General features: G+C 41.3%; 1 long non-coding RNA gene across 1 annotated transcript in view; it reads right to left on the bottom strand.

Annotated features, from left to right (window-relative positions):
• LOC147674056 (uncharacterized) overlaps positions 1-1,281 on the bottom strand; it is a 54,166-nt gene extending 52,885 nt beyond the window's left edge. Inside the window, exon 1 of the long non-coding RNA XR_015302546.1 lies at positions 1,165-1,281. This is a non-coding gene — a long non-coding RNA (uncharacterized LOC147674056). The remainder of the gene's footprint in view (positions 1-1,164) is intronic.
• Between the last annotated feature and the right edge of the window lie 15,347 nt (positions 1,282-16,628).

Genomic DNA, 16,628 nt, shown 5'->3' with positions numbered 1-16,628 from the left:
TTATATATTAGGTCATTAAAAATGTAATAGATAATAAAAAGTACAGAACAATCTCAACTTTAAAAATATATATATTTATAGAAGATATAAGATAATAAAAAATGTATTTGTTTGGGGCTTGTGGTAAGAGAATTTTATTTTTCAAGCATATATAGTCTACAGGATTAGTAGGGATTTTTAGGGTTCAGGGTCAGTAGTCTATATGGTCAGTAAGGTTTTTTTTTTAATTGAGGGATGGGTAGTGTAGGGTTTTTTTAGGGTTCAGTGCTGAGTAATGTGTTAGTGCAATAAAAATAATTTAGGGTTCATGGGTTAATACACTTTCTCCAGCGTCCAATGATATCAGGAAGATTATCAAACGGCACTGGCCTATCCTCAACACAGGTACCTTGAACCTGGAAAAACCCAGATTTGCCTTCCAGAGGTCAAAGAATATTAAAGACATCTTGATTCATACAAGACCCAAAAAAGTGGATGCGATCAGACAAACCACCTTGTGGCAACTACCGCCTGTTAGGGGACACTATCCTTGTGGATCCTGCAGTGCGTGCCCTTTCACATCTATACATAAGACGATCCCCTTGACTGACACCTTCACATGGGAACTAGGGGGGCACACCAATGGCAATATTTCATATTGCATATATCTGTTGACATGCCCATGTGAACTGCAATATGTGGGCATGACCACTTGCCCCATAAAAACCAGCATCTCAGAACATAGGAGCAACTTCCGTTGCAAGAAAATTAACACCAAAATTTGCAGACACTATGTGGAACGGAACCACACGGCTGACTCAATCTCTTGGCTGATTCTAGAAACAACCTCAGACAAATCCAAACAGAATCTATTCCTTAAAGAACAGAAGTGGATACACCGATTGCCACAGACAGCCAAGGGCTGAATGAAGATATGCCATGGAGTGCACTGTAAACACACACACTTCTTTGCTCTAACTCCTATCCTGTTAGCCACTCCCACAATATGTTTAACATTGCGAATCCAGTACCGAAGTGGACTTTTTGGTATGAATGTGGCTACTGCAGACATCATGAACAACTACATAGCATTCATCATCCGTCGTAACAGTTAGAGTCATGTTACCACACACTGTACCAGTTCAGCAGACAGTGTAGGTTGATTCCCCTCCCTATACCACATACCTCCGGTAATAGAAGGCAGCATATGAATATTCGTGTTGTCCTCCTTCCTTTTCTTCCTGATATGGTATGAGAGATCCAACACAGTAGATTCCTCCACCTCTGAGCACTCTATGCCAAACGAATATAGGGTTTTTTAATTCATTATGGCAGTCTTACTTGGGTAACTGTGGCTTGTTCCTTACCAAGGAAGTTAACTTCCGATATGTGAACTCAATAGTAATCACCCCATCTTCCTAGACCCCTCTTACTCGAAAACACCACCAACCACGGGTGCATTATGTTTTGGGCGGTCACTAAATGCTACATCTATTAATCATACAACACTGGTTGTGTATTGTCAACACTAAGTATTAAATGATAAGTACGAGACATACACTTTTTTGTAGTACCCTACACAATAATATGCCTTTTTTCACCACACAGTAGCTTGTTTAATAGAGTATGGGTGACTCTCCCGCACTCTGACACCATTCCCCAGGCATCTACCGATGAAACTTACTCCACTTACTCATGGCCGCCCTGTCTGCATTGGTAGTCACATGACCTACCATTGACAGGCGTTTCCGGCTAATGAGCCCAGCTACGCCCATTCCGCTACTTTAACACAGACGCCGCCTCGGTTTCTCACTATCCGGACCCGGCAGCGATGGGTAGGCTCCAAATACAGACACAGGCTGAATGAAGTAAGTGGAACGTCTGGGCATATTAAGGTCGAGACTTTCTTTCTCAATCACGAGACTTAAGGGGTTTCCTGCCGGACCCTGAACTTGTTCTTCCTAAGAACGGGGCTCTCGGGGACTCTATCGGACCCCTATTCTTTATGTAGTGCGGGCTGATCACTGACCATGTAGGACTGTTTTAGGCCGTCCAAGGTCATAGGCACAATTTCTGTGCTCGATATAGTTGATTTAAACAGTTAGGCAGACTTTTCTATTCGTTCCCGTCCTCACCTCATGGCACATATACAGTAATGGGCATCGAATTGACCCGGTCTTTATATTCAGCCGGTTGTCTCTAATACCAGATAGACTTCATGTTTGATTGTTTATCCACCGGGCAATGCTTAGATTACAACGGGCACAATATCGAGTCAGATACATTCGAATGCAGACTATGTACATCTTCTTAAGCCTTCACATCCTGCAACTGCATTGAAGACAGTGGGGACTCGGTTGAGACTATACAGATAAAAACAATCACTAACACACACAGTGGTGACTTATTAAATCGACCATCCACTACTTAATATATTTAGATTTAATAGAGGCTTCTACGTAGACCGGGCCCTTTAATCCCCATGACTGGTAACCTTACTGGCCGACTGTTGTTCATTAAGAATGCCATACAGATTCCCATATTCTGGCGCAACCTTGAGGCTCTCTAATACCTTTATACCTCTCCTCAGCCTGATTTACTATGGTTTCTCCCCTGATGTCAGACCTGCCGGGTACTGTTGACACCTGTTAACTTTAGCTAGTAGGTGAGTAATTGCTTCTACTCATTTAGTTACCTTACCAGATATGAATGCGGCTGCATATAATTGGTTTTATTGTTTTTAAGATATCCAACTGTGGATTTGTCACTTTGGTTTTAACCACATACTAGTCACACCCTTCACTAGTATGTCACATTATCACTGCGTGCTCACGGTCACTGCAGGGACTGCATTTTGTCACTCACCTGTGGTAACGGTCTCTTTTGTCTCCCAATTTAGGCAAGAGCAGGTGTTAAACAGGTAGTACAACTTGTGTGCTTTTTGTATACTGACACTTTCCATAGGTCATGTTACTGTAGATAGTAGATTTGAATTATTTTAGGTACTGAAGAATCGCATGTCAATGAACTTTAAGCGAGAAATATGTTGACCATACTTTTCACCCTTTAGTACTGTCCCGCTCTTGGAAACTTAAATTCCAGCGAGTACAGACTAATCCTGATTTTAATTGCGGCCGAGGACCACCAGAATAAAATTGTTTTCCGGTACCTTGTGCCTCATTTTATCCCCACCCACACTGTCTACCTTGTTCTGGCCCCTCACCCACACTACACCCATAGGCAGTTGGATAAAAAGATCTCCGATAAAGAGCCCCTCTTTGAGGTGTGCCCGTTGGGTGTTGCACCGCCTACCCAACGAGGAGCATTGCCTGTGATGAAGCATGACACTCGCAAGGGTGTGTGAGGCCATTATATCCAACACAATGGATACCCAGGGTTAGCTCTCCAATGAGCACTACCCCTTATACCTTAGTGACCGTCCCTTTCTTCTTCTTTTAGGAACAGCCCAGCCTCCTTTTGTTGTCCTTACTCTCAGGGCTACGACTGTGGCTGGACCTTCCACTCATCCTCCTTGAGTGGTTATCTCAGCCCTGTTGGATCATAATTGATCCTTTCCTTCCCCTCCTTTTGTCATATTAATACACTCAACACACATACAAATACATCAATCAATTAGAAGCAGTTTCAGTGTAAATCAGAACATGGTTCTATTGTTTACCACAACACCTAAAAGTTCAAAAGGTTGCTAAAAAGAGATCTTGGTTATTTTGTGCCTGTGACGAAACCCTTAGTACCAAATTTAAAAAAATGACCCCTTCACAGTAAGCATAACGTTATTTTAAAACTCCCAGATCTCAAGGGGCTCCTGTGGGACTCGGAAAAAGAAGTAAGGGCCCCACTTGAAGTGACAGAGCCCTTTGTCATTGGTTCTTTAGGCTCCACTTCAGCATCTTGGGACCTAAGAGACACAAAGAAAATCAAAGGAGCATCTGATTGGCCACTTAAGGATCACTAATCAAAAAATAAGCCCACAAACGTAAGACTCAGCCTCAAATGAACACCACTACTAAATTGGGGTTTAAGGGTTAAAGTGTTTAAGAGAAGCAGTTTGGTGTAAATACAATCATAGTCCATCATGGTCTCAGACAAATATACACACACAAAAATACCGAGCACACCATCCATCAGTAGTATCACTGGTGATTTATCAGAAGATGCCAACACTATTGTTATTCCATCTATTTCTGCAGCATTGCTGAGGCATGAATCAGAGGTGTGGCAATTTGTCAAACTTCCAGCTGGCCAAATAAAATAGGTGGGCAGGAGGTTATGTTCACTTTGTGCAACCAGGTGCTACATGGAGGAAAAGCTGAACAATATTCCATGGGAAGCAGTGCGATGTGGAAGAACCTAACGGCTATGCATCCCAACAACATAGCTCATGTAGACATACAAAGAGTTGACTGACTGAAGAGCAACTGATTGCTCCAGAGGAAGTGCTGCATCAACAACAGAAGGAAAGTGCCGCAATGCTACACAACATTTTCAAGTGGATGCAGCTGAACACCAGACGAACAGTCACCCAGGCTCATATTCCAAATAGACTTCATTACGGAAACGCCCTCTTCATTGGACTCCCAGACAATGTCCTACGCTGAATCCAAACCACCCAGAGCGCCGCAGCCAGACTCATACTGAACATCCAGCACAATAAACACATCTCTCCACACCTCAACAATCTTCACTGGCTCTCAATCAAGGACAGATGTAAGTTCAAGCTACTCACCTACTCCAACAAATCTCTCCACAACACCGGTCCCGCTTACCTCAACCACCACCTCAACTTCTACCAACCCTTCGGACACCTTCAATCTGCATCCCAAGCAAGCACACACTTCCCCTGCATCAAGAAGACCAGAAGTGGAGAACGCTTCTTTTCATACCGTACAGCCAAGACCTGAAACAACCACCAAACCACCTCAGAACCTCCATCTCCCTCATGGGCTTCTAAATGAACCTCAAGACATGTCTCTTCCAGATGAAACAGCATGATTTGCCTCCCTCAGGCCTGCCCTACTCAGCACCTGGATACCCTCATGCCATTCTCTACAAATCCACATAGCATAACGTTACATAACAATGATGAGAAGATGCAGCATTTTTCAATGCGGTGCACAGCCTTTGACCATGCATGGCATGTGGTTAGGCAACCAACCCCCTTCCACACATGGTCTTTGGCCATGCACAGTGTAGGGTTGGGCCAGACCCTTCACTCAACCTCGAGTGGGTGCCCAACACTCCATGAAGAATGTTCATGTTGTGGCCAGCGCTCACTTCAAAAAGCACCCTCTGCTAATCAGAAGGTTTGAATTTTGAAATCGAGCCCAAATCCTGTTATAGCTGTAGATTTTTAACCTTAACTTCTCAAAAACTGCTGAACAGATTTACGCCAAATCATAAAAATAATGTTTTCTGAGTAAATATCTAGCTTTCTGCCACATTTGGTTTTAAATCTGTTTAGCCATTTTAGCTGCAGCTTTGTCTAAATTTCCCCGGAAAACTGCATTTTGGGATCCCCAATCAATCTTCATGAAACTTTCCCAAAAAAGTTAATTCACCTCACCATCATCCTGGAAAGTTTCGGGGTGTACATCAAGTGGGGGCTGTGAAAGAAGGGGGGTCCCAAAACACAATTTCCCAGAGCAAATTTCATAAGAATTACTGAACAACGCTACAACCAAAACAGCTGACAAAATCATATCAAATCAGGCAGAAAGTTACATATTTATCCAGAAAGCATGCTTTTTGTGGTTGTTGGTTTTGTGTGAATCCATCCATCAGTAGTTTTTGAGAAATTAAGGAAAAAATGTAGAGATATCTGGACAGTTGGTTTCATGGATTTTCTGTGGGAGTCAGGCAGATATGTAACTGCAAATAATAGAGCAATCGGATAGCCCGAAGGGTCTTTTTTCCTATCAACCACCTTGCTTCTGTGGGAGTGAGCGGTTCCTGTGAGTCCTGCAGGCTGGCTGCAGCATGAAGAGAAATGTTGTGTCGCCATTACAGAACAGGGAGACTCAGTGCCTGTGTTCAGAAAATGAAGAAAAAAAATAATAAGGGGTCAGGGTAGAGGTACCTGACCCTATGAATGACCGGTTGCCGCAATCCTGCAATTTCAAAGTTTTAGGTAAGTACAGCATCAAAAAGTACAAAGTGCCACAGTGGTCATTTGATCGTGCTACACCACACCACTGGAGTCAAGCTATCCTGGCTCATGACGGCTGATAGCCAGAAACTGGTCCTAGGATGCTTGATTCCGGTCCAGGTAAGACATGGCTTGGCAGTTCGGGATGGACTGTTTCCATGAGGCACAGGGTCAAGGCTGATTTGCGTATGGCCATGTCTGAACTGGGGTGGTGTGGAGTGCAAAAAACGAAGGATTTAGGCCCAGATCTCTGTACTGGGGTGAATGTATGACATTGTTCTGCATTCTGTCCATCAACTGTTGTCTTTGCATTTGTCACCAGAGTGGGACGGGTACGCTCAGACGTGAGTCCCATGCTCTCCACACCATTGGAGTCAAGCGATCCTGGCTGACGACAGCTGATAGCCAGAAACCGGTCCGAGGATGCTTGATTCCGGTCCATATGCAAATCAGTCTGACCCTGTGCCTCATGCCATGCCAGCCCGAACTGCCAAGCCATGTCTTCCGTGGACCGGAAACAAGCATCCTGGGACATGATTTTCCATTTTGATATATATAAATCATAAACAAACATAGATAACATGCAAAATGTTTTGCGAAATACATTACACACATGAAAAATGATAAATTCAAAAGACATGCACGACAATTGTGGCTCAGGTTCTGTACATAATTCAAATTAAATCCAAACCTAGCGCCCCTGACTACTATCTTATCAGATTATGTTATAAATAGTTCTCAGAGGCAATGGGTATATATATATATATATATATATATATATATATATTTTCACAACCAGCACAGGCATGCAAAATCTCCTTGCCAGAAACGACACCGCAGTTCCAAGCTGTCAAGTAACTTTTTATTCAATACATTTCCAGGCTATGACGCGTTTCAGCAGGATCCCCTGCCTTGTTCACATACCGAGCCTCAATACATTCTTTGGTTTTACACCTACTATCGTGATCACATGGTGACAGACATAAACACCATACTTCAAAATACGTCAGTTTCATTTTCGTAATACAAATACAGGTGTTTCACAATTGTTACATTAACAATTTTTAAATTCACTATTTTTATATTTTTATTAAAAAATTTACTTTTTAAATTTGTTTACATTTCTTTCACTCTCATATTTTTCTTGTTTTCTATTTTCTGTTTATAAATTTTAATTTATGTAAATCAGAGAGTTACCAGTTTGTTACAACTCCCTACCATTGGACCCACGTATGCTTGAATATTCTTTGCTACACATCTACTTATAGCCCCTTGAGTGTATAATTCTATTGAATTAGCTTTTGCACGCATTGCTGGTGTGTGAGTTTTTTTTGGGAGGAAAATATGCCTCATTTTCACAACACCAATGCATTTCAATGAGTCATTTGAATCAAGGTCAGGAACAGGACCCAAGACGGCAAGTACCGGATATTTAATTCAGGAATCACTGAGAGGAACTTATACCATTAAAGTGCAAGTGCTAATATTACAGATTCATTGTATAAAGTGCAAGTGCTAAATATCATTAATGACCACGCCACACACGCAACCTGGGGATCATCCTCAACTCCACCCTCTCCATGTCCAAGCAGGTCAACGTCGTCTCCTCCTCCTGCTTCAATACCCTCCGAATGCTCCGCAGGATCTTCAAGTGGATCCCCACTGAAACGAGAAGAACAGTCACCCAGGCTCTCGTCACCAGCAGGCTGGACTACGGAAACACCCTCTACACAGGAACATCAACCAAGCTCCTGAGACGGCTGCAACGCATCCAGAACGCCTCGGCACAACTGATCCTCGACATCCACCGGCGCAGCCACATCACACCCCACCTGAGAGACCGATACTGGCTCTCAGTCAACAATAGGATAACCTTCAAGCTCCTCATCCACGCACACAAGGCCCTCCACAACGCCGGCCCAGCGTACCTCAACAGACGACTCAGCTTCTACACCCCTACCCGCAAGCTCCGCTCCGCTGGTCTCGACCTCACCACAGTCCCCCGCATCCGAAGGACAACCGCCGCCGGCAGATCCTTCTCCCACCTCGCCGCCAAGACCTGGAACACCCGCCTCACCAACCTACAGCAGACCCAAGATCTACTGGCCTTCAGAAGACTTCTCAAAACCAGGCTCTTCAATCAGTAGCAACACCCCCCACCAGCGCCTTGAGACCCTCACAGGTTTGTAGCGTGCTTAACAAATGTCCTGATTGATTGAATTTTAAAACGCTGATAGCGGGTTTAAAGGTCTGGAGAATGGATCATTGGATTATTAGTTACTGTCTGCTAATAAGGCTCAACCTTTTCATACCCTCATTGGGATATACCAGTATGGGATTTCATATACAAGGTTGTGAAATTCCATAGCCCACAATAAGTTCTCGTTTAGAGCCATCTATATATTCGTGAGTGTTGGCACTGCACCCTATATAGTACTTGGGCCTCTAATTATCTCCGATATCTGTAATCTTTTCTTGCTTTTATCTACTTTTAAAATTAGCAAAAATGTGCTGGTGCATCAGTGCATGTTGCTTTTATAAAGTACAAATGCATCACTCAAAGATATTCCTAAGATAGCGGCATCAGCTTCCCTGGAAAGTTCCCTTTTGGGTATTATGGTGCCTAATATTGATATCAAATACAGATACAATATAAAGAAAGCACTTGTTAAAATAACAGCACAAAGTGTATATATATTTTGTGTCATATATATAATTATTAATTCAATAATGTGTTGTTTTAATGTGAATAATTAACTTAATATGAAAAAATGAATTCAACTTTAAACCTTCAATTAAAAAAACCAAATAATTTAAATTAATTGAAAACATAACTTAAAAAAAATCCCACATATTAAATCAGAAATAAACATGCTAGGGAGGTTTTGATTGTGTTTAAAGTAGTGTTTACAAATTAAATTGAAACACTTTAATTCATATATTCATTTTTAATACACATAATTTGATAAATTAATGTACTTTAACATTTTATTGTATTCATTCTAGATTAGTAATACATATTTGAAATGACTTAGCATTTATATTATACATTGAAATATGTTTTATATTTTTTAAAGAATAATGACCTTGTTTAATTGTCGCATAGGGAGATCCCCACCTACATGTGCAAAGTTACTAGTAATGACTTTACACTCATAATGCCTGCTATATAATACTCAATTCCCTAATTTGAGGGGGTTGAAATATGTAAGCCTACATTTAAGTGTAATTCTATACTCAGAAATGGTGAATATCAAAAAGGTATATATCCATACAAGGTGTAGTAGCAAATAAACACAAGAGTAGTGATTCACTTGTATATGTAATGCTGTTTTTCTTTTTTAGGGCAGACCACATGCAACGGGAAGCTAATTAGTAAGCCCTAACTGCCTGGAGGTCAAAGGACCAAATGTCAAGAGACCACAATTAAAATTGGAGGAGCAGAGCAAAAAGATGGCTATCCTAAGTGGCTGATGATGCACAGTAATATTGTTGTAATCAAATCTAGGCCCCTAGTGTAATTTTCCAGATTCATGCCATTATATAGGTATACTTTATCATATCCTTATATAGGCATAGAAATCACTACCCTATTTGGTCTAAACCATACAGCCCAAATACGCGTGGCTACTTCCACTAGGTTCCGAGAATTAACAACGATTTCTTGGAAAAACCCGCCTTCAGCAGCTAGGAACTTCCCCCTGCTTGAATTTATTTTAAGTTCTCCAAGAACTCCTGGCGTTTTCCAAGAATTTAGCTTTTGAGTGACGATATTAAGTCCAAACATGCGTCAAACTCGGCACCTTCAAAGTATAAGTATGCCCAGGTTTGCCCAGTCAAACACACAGTGGTTTGGAGCAGATCGACTATCTACTTGCCCGACGCCCTGCAGCAGCAAGTGCCGAAGGAAGCCGACCCTCCAGCTGACGCACTGAGAGAGACACTGTCTTTTTTCTTGCTGAGAAATCCAGCTCCAGTGTTTACGGCTTACCCTTGCGGGTATCTAGGAAATCGAGTCCTGAGAGAGAGATACAAGACCTCCTTTATTCTAAAACCAAGGTACAGAGCTGATTAGACCTCTTAGAGAATTCTTGGAATAGATTCCTGGCAGAGAACTACTAAACTTAGGGTACTCCTCACTTACTTCTTCCCTAGTACTAGACTCAGGTTAGGTAAACCATGGTAGGCATATTTTAGAAGCACCAGTTGAGTACTTTTAGTCATTATTTATTACTGAATGTATTTTATACGTTTTATGCACTTTTATGGCTTAGAAACCATATCATGCTTTTACAGTACTACTTTATAATACTGTTTGTATTATATGCCTTGTACTTTATAACCAGTATTACGATTGTAGCAGTTCATTTCCAATGCTTGAGAAAGAAGACTGTTCAATAAATATTTATTATTGAAAACGCCTGTCTCTCTATTTCTCTGCATTTCTGGTGAAACGAAGCATGCACAATTGACTGAGTAAAATAGCTATCTATTGTTTCCGCGACTCTAGAGATTTGATTTCTTATTCTTGGGAAACAAAGTTGTCATGTTTATGTAGTTGTCAGAAACTAATCCCTTCTTGTGAATTCGAGAAAGTTTCTAGTGACCTCTGAGCTAGCTGGCACTCACTATTAAGTTTAATATATTCGGTAGAGGCCTAGTAGACCTCAGTCCTACGTCTAAACTCCAGTATATATTATTCCAATGCTCAGAGCTTATTGGGAATATAGGAACTACACTACATTATATGACATTCTCACTCCTGATTGCTGTGAAGTCTCATTCTCTTCATGTTTGTGGTAAGTGCTCTTCCATATGTAATCCAGTGCTTTTGGAACAGAGAGAAAAGTGATAATTGAGAATGTATAAAATGATAACTGTCAATCACAGCCCTCTCTAGTGGATTAGGAAATATCTCAGCCAAGAATCGTGTGAAAGTTGTCCTCAGCTCTTAGAGGAGGAGGCTGAGAGAACAATATATCAGATCTTTCTCTGTGGTCACTTTTCTCTCCATTTGAAGATAAGTGAAATGCAAAATATGAGGCACTGAAACACAACATAGGGTAGGAGTAAGAGGGGGCAAACACCTACAAGAGAGGAAGCAAGTCTCTAAAATGAGACATCTGCCTGTTATTAAACTGCCCTTAAATTCTCAGATTGATAAGTGACAGCGAGGTAGCAGTTTTGCACCAATCTCTTAATAATGTAGAAAAAAGACAAAGCTGTTGTGGACATGTGTCAACTGCCTTCCCTGTAAAGAACATGACTCGTGCACTGGCTTACATCCTGCAGGCATACTAGGATACATTTGCTCAGAACATTCGCCCACATGTAAACATTGACCAAAATTGGTGTTCCAGGTCTTAGAAGTCAATTGTTGAGTGATGTTGGTGTTGCCTTTAACATATGATTTCGCCATAATAAGCCAGGCCTTCTGCCTTTGTCATACCATTTCTTATAAACACAAATGTCTTGATAATTGACTTGACACTATGACCAATCATGGCCTGCGGTATTGAACATAAGCTTTCCTATAGGGCAAACATTGCAATACAAGCACTCTTTTTCATTGCAAGTACACACCTTCTGCCCCATCAAGAGCTTGTAGAGAGAAAGATCAATATACAGTAGTGCTCCTTAAAGCTCGTTCTTGGCAATCACATATGGTTTGGCAATAGCTGTGCTGTAAGGCCAGACTTAAAAACATTATTTGATACAAGAATTTACAAACATACTGGAGAAAGACTGCTTAACTTGTGCTGGTGGTTGAAGGTACAGGGCACCAACACAGTCAAGGGAGAGAATATCAAAAGTGGGGCAAAAAAGAAGAAAAAGTTAAGAAAACAATGACAAATGGAAGAAAAAGCAGTGATGAAACAGAAGTTACAAGATTAGATGAAGTACCAGTATGTGTAGGATGGTGGAAAAAAGAGGCATGAGGTGGAATGGAAACTTAGCAGCATTGGCATTACCCAAGCCGAGCATTTGGCAATTCCGGTGACCAGCTACTAAGAACAAAATCTGGCCTACGCATTTTATCGCACAAATTAAACACATGCAGATCTACATTTTCTGCTATTGATATACCTGCAGTTTGTGCATTGTTTCATCTGCCACTGATTTTGCACTATTGGATGTTGACACCGTTTGTAGTGGTGACCCAATTGGGTTATTAGTTGTGGTGGATCTGTGTCCTTCAGAAGTAATAAGTCTGCCATTGTCTTTTTAATGGGACCCAAGTATCACACTGTGGCACTTGACTCTCAGGGTGGTTAAGCAGAGCAAACCAAGGCCTACTCAAGGGGGGTGATATGCGCTAGTAGTCTGCATTTGCTGGCACGCAGTAACAACACAAAATAAATTATTGTCTGGTCAGTGCTTTTTCTTTGAAAAAGGAAAAGTGCTTTCCTTTTTTTACAGAGTTTTATATAGCACAAACTTGACCCGAAGTATCAGAGCGCTATACATGAGCACCAGTTGCTTTACAGACAGACACCTTCATTTTTAGTTGGACGCAGGGAGATTAAGGGCCAGATGCATCAAGCATCCATTTTACGATTCCTAAATAGCGATTTTTTGCGAATTGCTATTTAGAAAGCGCAAAATTGAATATATGTACAAAATCGCTATTTCTTAGCGATTCCTTATTATTCTTTATTTGCGAATTTGCATTTTACGAATTCGCAAATAAAGAATAATTTGCAATGCATTCCTATGGGCCAGGAGGCCCATAGGAATGATAGTGCAATAATTCTCAAATTGCGATTTCGCAATTAGCTAATCGCAATTTGAGAATTATTTCAAGGTTGCAGGGGTGTCTCAAAGACACCCTGCTGCACCCCTGAAATTTACATGTGTGTGCATGTGGCACACATACATGACCTATGGGCATGTATGTGTGTCACATGCCACCCTCACAAATGCCAAATAGGGCAATTTTTAAAAGAAATCGCAAATTACCACCAACTACAAGTTGGTGGTAATTTGCGATTTCTTAACACAAATTCGCAATTCCAAATAGTTACATACATATCATTTAAGGAATCGCAAAAATTGCGATTCCTCAAATGCTATGGCAAAATAAGGAATCGCAATTTTTTCCGATTCCTTAAATTGCGATTATTTGATACATAGCAAATCATGCTAAAAGGCCGTTTGCGAGTCGCAAAGGCCGAAATTCTGTGAATTTCGTCCTTTGCGAGTCGCAAAAGCCTTGATACATCTGGCCCTAAGTGATTTGCCCAGAATCACAGGATGTTGAGCGTCCCTGCCAAGACTCGAACCCTGTTCCCCAGCTTCAAGGTCGACCGCTCTAGCCATAAGGCCACCTCCTATCCCCAATTATCACATACACACTATTATATGCTACACATTAATTTACAAATATATGTATCAGGTAGATTGAAAAACATTTGGTGACACCTTTATGTCACATGTGACCCCTATTGTGTCATTATCCCCAATCATAATATCACCCACCAATGCCAGATGCAACATCCTAATTAAAAGTAGTGTAATTATTTAGAAAGCAGGCCTACTGGCTTTGCAGATGGGTCATCATGTCAATATGTAAGGAAAGCCTATTGGCCTTGTCAAGTGGTCACCACATTAAAATATAAGACAGACCTATTGGTTTTGCTAAGGAATCACCATTGATAACCAATAAAGTCACTAAACCTATTTAAATGTAATCCAGTCAGAAATACTTTATTCGGTTCATAACAAAAACCACAAAAGTATACAAAGTCCCAAAGAAAAGAAGGGCCGAGGTACCAAATTACAATATGGTTAACAGACAGCAAAAAAATATATAAAAAAGATAAAAACTGTACAGAATATATACCAAATTCATGTGCAAATTTAAAAAGCATACACAGATCATCCAATTTACTTAAAATTCATTATTTACAAACTCTAAAAATAGACCATGCAAGACTATTATCTAAGACTAACTAGTTTTTTCCTTAGTCTCATGGCTATGGTTAAAAATGTAGCAACATTAATGATTTCCCAAGTATTGGACAGTAGTTGAAGATACAATAGGGCAGGTTTCACTTGTCTAAACCCTTTATCCTTTAGTAGGGGTAAGATGAATTTTTTCCGGATGTTCGTAAAATAACCACAAAAGAACATAAAGTGAGCAGTGTCCATTATCGAAAATCCATCACAAGTACACAATTCTAATTCTGATACCTTGGTCCAACATGGGCGCCCAGAAAGGAGGAGATGGAATTTATTCAGCCTAAACTTGGTTAGTAGATATCTGTGATTAGCATTATTAACAACCTTCAGATATGGTTCTAGGTGATGGTCTGTTGTTACAACTAACTGATGGGCTCTCACGGTTTACTTAGTCAACTCATGGCCTTCTCTATCAATCCCTTTATGCAGCCTGAATGCGGTCTTGACCCATTTCATGTCACCCTTAACCAGTTTGGACGGCTCATAAAATAATTCTGGGCGGCCTAGTGAGGCTGCAAGTTTTTTGACATATTTTAGCCATGGAATGGATTCCCAATGTTCTAAAGTGAGACAGTCCCTCAGGATCTCATGGTTCACCTCCAATTCTGGATTCATCCAAACCGCAATCCACTTTAATAGGGGTGCGATGGCAATCCGGTCTTCTAGATATTCCACCCCACATTCTTGATGCACTGTGAAACCTGAGGTCGATTGTGGTACTGATAAAACGTATCCTCTGCCACCTGTAACAAGTAAGCGTTCTTAAAACCCCAGAGATCTGCATCATACATGGCTATGGAAACACATTTGGCGGCATAAACCTTTAACACTGCCTGTAACGGTTTTACCCCATATTTTCGGGAAAAACACAAATCTGCAAAAATGGACCGGACAAAAGCATTTCTTTTGTCAGACAATTGGGGAAGCCAGGTGGAACTTTCATCAAAAACCACCCCCAGATATGGGAATCTAGTTACCCTCGATAACTTATTCCCATTACAGTGGAGTGTCATCAGCTTCCTGTGCCTTCCCTTTGTACCCACAGCCATGACATGAGATTTGGTATAATTAACGCTAAGATCCAAGGAGGACATAAACTCATAAAATGAATTTAAAAGACTTTGTAGCCCTACTGACGTGCGCGCTAAAAGAGCGGCATCATCCGCATATAATAATGCGGAAATGGGGAACTTGCCTGCCCTCGGGATATCCTTGCAAGCTGCTCCTAACACAATGGCCAACTTGTTGATGTATAAGGTAAATAATAGGGGGGCTAAAATACAGCCTTGCCTGGCCCCGTTGGTAATACCTATCTTGCCCGTACAATTCCCCTTACGATCATATCTCACTGTGGCTGTGAGGTCCCTATGGAGATCGCCTAAAAAATATACTATGTTTTCATCGATACCCATCTTTAGGAGCAAACCCCATAGCTTGGACCTGTTCACTCGGTCAAAGGCTGAGGACAGGTCCATACATGCTATATACAAGCAGCCTTGCTTCGCTATGGTATACTTCCCAATCAGCAATTGGAGGTTGAGGCTTTGATCTATCGTACTGCGCCCCTTTCTGAACCCATACTATAATGCTGACAGAGAGTTCGTTTCCTCAAGCCAATCAGTTAATTTACAAAGAACCACTCTGCCTAGGACCTTCACTGCAGAATCTATAAGGGAAATTGGGCGGTAATTACCCGGGTCACCTCTGTTACCTTTTTTAAACATAGGTACAATGACCGATTGCGACCAGGTCGTTGGGATACCGAATTTACAAATTCTATTAAATACATTAGATAAGACTTTAGACCATATTGCTATATTGGATTTAAAAAGATCGGCTGGTACGCCATCAGGGCCAGGGGCCTTATTGCTTGTCATTTTACTGATGGCTTCAGCCACCTCACCCTCATTCACCACTAAAGTATATGGATGACTGTTCGACGAAGTTGAAACATCAACCCCTGTAGTCACCTGTTCGTAAACTGACTTAAAATGGGTGAGCCACTTGTCTTCCTGAATGCCATAGTCTAGGACATTGTTGCTTGAGTCTACAAAGTAAGGTTGATAGACCACTGCCCAGAATTTGGCACTATTTTTTATCACATCTATGGAGGTCAATTCTGCCCATGCATCTTCCCTGATCTCTCGTCTCCTCTGTTCTACTGCTGCCTTATCTGCTTTCCTTAAGAGGGCCACACGTTGTCTGTCGACTGGCTTGCATTTCAGAGCCTCCTTCGTTTACGATTGGCTACAGAACAGTTATGGTCAAACCAGCCGACTGTCCCCGAATCTTTAACTTTACCAGAATGCATAACCTGGTGACAGACCTTTTGATATGCCTCCACTACCTCTTTGTCCCCAGCTTCCTCATCCATACATATACGCAACTCCTCCCCTCTAATATTGGAGAGGTTACTTAAGAAGTCCTCAGGGACAATTTTACACCATTTGATCCTACGTGCCTGGTCTGTTGCCCGAATATCTTGTTTATCAACCCTGTTCAATGAGCTCTCAGATGTGCT

The sequence above is a fragment of the Lissotriton vulgaris genome, chromosome 12, assembly GCF_964263255.1.
Source record: "Lissotriton vulgaris chromosome 12, aLisVul1.2, whole genome shotgun sequence".
NCBI lineage: Eukaryota > Metazoa > Chordata > Amphibia > Caudata > Salamandridae > Lissotriton > Lissotriton vulgaris.
This window is presented reverse-complemented; position numbering and strand designations above follow the sequence as displayed.